The sequence below is a fragment of the Etheostoma spectabile genome, chromosome 13 (genome assembly GCF_008692095.1).
Source record: "Etheostoma spectabile isolate EspeVRDwgs_2016 chromosome 13, UIUC_Espe_1.0, whole genome shotgun sequence".
Lineage (NCBI taxonomy): Eukaryota > Metazoa > Chordata > Actinopteri > Perciformes > Percidae > Etheostoma > Etheostoma spectabile.
In genome coordinates, this window is record NC_045745.1 from 10,160,645 (window position 1) to 10,164,896 (window position 4,252).

General features: G+C 44.2%; 1 long non-coding RNA gene across 1 annotated transcript in view; it reads right to left on the reverse strand.

The window, feature by feature from the left end:
- Window positions 1-2,148: 2,148 nt before the first annotated feature.
- Window positions 2,149-4,252, reverse strand: part of LOC116701139 (uncharacterized) — a 21,487-nt gene continuing 19,383 nt past the window's right edge. The window contains exon 3 of the long non-coding RNA XR_004334828.1: window positions 2,149-2,161. This is a non-coding gene — a long non-coding RNA (uncharacterized LOC116701139). The remainder of the gene's footprint in view (window positions 2,162-4,252) is intronic.

Here is a 4,252-nt window from a genome sequence, read left to right on the forward strand (position 1 = left end):
CCCAGATCATGGTCTGTTTGTATTTTTTTCTGTATCCCAACATCAAGGTTTGTCTTAATGATTGACAATTTTTTGTTTTTTATTGTGAAATCAATTTACAGTCATCACAGCTCATAACACAAGATTATAGATAGTTAATTGCAGCTGATATAATGAGAAAAAGTGAGAAGTACAGTATAAAACAAACGCATAAAGTACAAAATTAAGTTAAAAAAAAATGTGACAGACTTACGATCCTCGTTAATTACACTGTCAACAGATGTTCTTAATTAAATAGTTTGGAGTCTATATCAGATATAACTGTAGCTTTCTTTATTAAGAGACTCAAAAAATATGTCAATTTTAATGTGGAATAGTTTAAAACATGGTCTTAATTTGGAAAATTTTGATTTATGCACATGAAACTTGCCTAATAATAAAACAATATCACAGACATTTCTATCTCTGCATTCAAAATATGTAATAATGTTTCCGTTTTAAGTGTTCTTCAGTTGTATGTGTTGTTTCCTACCAGCCTTAAATTCACTGGTTTAACTGAAAGTTGTCATACGTTCGACACACGTCTAAATTTAGCTCGCTTGGCCTCAGAGGAACAGCTACTCCTGGCAGCTGTGATGTCGCCATCAATTAAGCCTCACACAGTCAAAAGCTGTCTGTCTGCATGCCTGCCTGTCTCCCTGTCTGCCTGTCTGCCTGTCTGCCTGCCTGCCTGTCTGTCTGCCTGCTTGCTTCCCAAATTGATGCCTAAGCTGCTGTCCAGAACAGAGACAGTCATTATGGTCATTAGGGCGTCTGTGTTTTCCATTGTGGCTTTTGGTCTTTGTCCCTCACAGCTGCTGGACCACAGCAGGCTGGATGACCCAGCCAACCAATAACAACTCCTGTTGTTATTATTATACACCAACAGCAGTCACGATGTCCCTGGGCTTCCTTTTTCCTGATCTGCCCTCAGAAAGTGGGTTCAGAATCAGAATCAGGTCCACACAGAGACACGCTGGTAAGAGATAACGAGGTGTAACTATGTATCAGCAAATTTTAACAGAATCAGAAATACTTTATTGATCCCTGAAGGGAAATTCTGTGTTACCGTTGCAAGAGTGTATATATATATTTAAACTTTATGTCAGACCCAGGGGTCTGAAATAATATCACAATAAGTACTCACACAAACACACAAACACACAAAATACAAAATACAGAGCCTTCCACAATGTTCATTGTCTAATATACAGACATACATGTTCGCCAATACATATATATATATAAATAACTGATAGAAATAGAAATAAAGAAATATAAGGAGTGTGGATATGTACGGTATTTACATAGTTAAAGGAAATTTTATGATACAGTATTTACATAACTAAGGAGTTGTAATGATAAACAGTAGCAGTTGAGTATTGCACAAATTTTAAGCTGGTGTTATTGCACAAAACGGATAATATTGTCCAGTTTCTAAGTGTGTGTGTGTGTGTGTGTGTGTGTGTGTGTGTGTGTGTGTGTTGTGGTCTGTGCTGGCTGTCTGTATCATGTGTGTGTCTGATATGTTATGTTTTACAGTCATATTGTTTGTGTTATTTATGTGGCACTGGGTGTGTGTATTATACATAACATGTGTGTGGTGGTTGTGTTGTGTTGTGGTGTGTGTGTTTATATATAACCTATTGTGGTGTGTGCCTGGGTGTGGTGTGTGTGTGTGTGTGTTGGTGTTTGTGTTTGTGTGTGTGTGTGTGTGTATATGACAGGGGCAGCAGACAGATGTGTGAAAGCTTTACTTTCCCCCACAGATCACATGTTGCCGGCTGTTACATCACCGGAGATTTAAACAACACTTGATTTTGAGCCAGATTCCTTATTTCTATTCAGTTGCTCTGCACCAGGATACATCTGTTACAGGTGCTGACTTGTGGCCAAATGTTTGTCGGTTCCTACAAGCTTTTCACAGAAAACACAGCTGAATGATGAGCGGACCGAGTTCACATGAGGACTAATGACACATATAAGTGCCAGCAAAACTAGCAGATTCATATGTGACATTGATTGATTGATTACAGTGCCGCGTGTATGCAGAAAACACTCAGTGAGTCGAGTAATTTATCCCCTAATTGGGCTCTTTGCAAGAGAACATTTTTCATTCTGTGCATTTGTGGTCGTGCTTTTCCTGGAAGAGGAATAATAAGAGGCGCCTTCATACAGACGAGTAATGAAGGACACGTGTGAGCCGCATTGTCACCTGATCCTCCTCCACAGAGCAAAATGGACTCCCATTGGTAATGGCGCCTTTGTGTTTTCACTGAGTAAATCTAAAAGTCAGGGATCAAAAGAGTGGAATATTTTACTCAAATACGACTGGAATTATTGGTGCGAAAATGTCCGTAGGTAAAAGTAAAAAGTAGTTTGAAAGAGTGACCAAATACATACAAACGTGTGTGTGTGTGTGTGTATGTGTGTGTGTGAGCGTGTGTGTGTGTGTGTGTGTGTGTGTGTGTGTGTGTGTGTGTTGTGCATGGTGGTGGGTGTTGTGTGAGAGAACGTGTGTTGGGGCGGGTGAGAGAAATTGTGTGTGTGAGTGATAGCACGTTGTGTGTTGTGTCGCGCACGCTTTGTAAAGGTGCGTGAGCCTACAGCTGTTGTGTTTGTGAGCGCGCACGTGTTTGTTTTTGTGGTTGTGTGTTGCGCCGAGTCGCGAGCGCTTTGTCGATGTGGTGCGCAGCGAGCGCAGACGCGCCCTTGTTGTTGTTGTGCGCTAGCGCGGATCGCGCGCGACCCGTTTTGTGTGTGTGCGCCCGTGCGTTTGTGCGCGCGCCCGTGTGTGTGGGTGAGCGCGCACGTGTGTGTCGTGCGCTCCCAGTGTGTTTGTGTTCCCGCCCGGTGTGTGTGGTGCGCGCCCTCCTCTGCGTGTGTGTAGCTCGCGTGCGTGTGTGTGTGTGTGGTGACGCGGCGCTCCCGTGCGTGTGTTCCGCGCCTTGCGCTCAGGGGTGTGGTGGTGTGTGCTACGCGCGCGCGCGCGTGACGTTCGCGCTCGTCCCAGCTCTGTGTGTGTTGCGACGCCCGGCCCCGTGCCGCGCGCGCGCGCTCTTCTCCTCTCTCTCTCCTCTCCTCTCTATCTCGATCTTCTCTCTGTGTGTGTTTTTATGTGTGTATATGTTAAACTACCTAAAGGGACATTTTCATGCCATGGGACCTTTGAAGGATTGGACATAGTCTCGCATCGCCAGAAGTGAACGGAAGAAACTTCTTATCACGCTTGATGTTTGTTCAAGCGTTAATTTATCTGATAAGGTGTTTTTTTTTTTAATTGGATCATTTGAGGTAAAAAAAAACAGATGAAACAGGTTTTTTTAGTTTTACTTTGGCTTAGTTGGCGCTTTAATCATTCTGGTCTTTCTTCATCAGCTCCTGAATGAGTCCTTAGAACGTGTGTGTGTGTGTGTGTGTGTGTGTGTGTGTGTGTGTGTGTGTGTGTGTGTGTGTGTGTGTGTGTTGTGTGTGTGTGTGTGTTTGTGTTTTTTAGGCCCACTGCAACAAAGAGTGCTTGTTGTGGGGCGGTTGTCCTATTTCAAACCTGTGTCTTCCTGTGCTACAATAAAAACTTTTTTTGATAACAAAGGAGTCCCCCCAACCGGTCTCTGAACCGATGAAGGAGACAGGAATTGAAGCAGGACAATAAACCCCCCCCCCCCCCCCCCCCTCCCCCCCGACAATGTGCAGGCCTTTTCCATGAGCCGACACTTTCCTTTTGTCTCTTTATGCCGGAGAGCGAAGCTGTTCCACACCTGCTGCGTTCGGAGCGGTTGAGAGGAAACCCAAAGCCGTCTGGACCAGAGAAAATCTAGAAATCTAGACGCACCCTAGTGGCAGCAACTCTCCGTTGGCTTGCGAGCTGGAAAAACCAAATTCTGGTCAGGCCAATCACATTGTGCATAGAGTCGGTGGGCGGGGCTTAACGTAAGGACGGCAGAGTTGTGACGGTTTGGCGTGAATTCTGTTGGAATTTATATGTGCTTTAATTAATATTGTGTGACTTATCATCATCATTTGAGGGTGTTGTGTTCAGTAGGGGGGAGTTGACTCGGCTTTGGCCACAACTCTGGAAGACTTGGAGTTAAGCTCTGAAGTCGTTCTTAAATAAGAAAGATGTAATCGGAGTTTTGCCGACTGGATACGGCAAAAGCCTAATCTATCAACCGGCGTTTCTCTGGTTGGTTGTAGCGCTGTCCTGTTGCGTGCAGAGGGAATTTGAAAGACAACC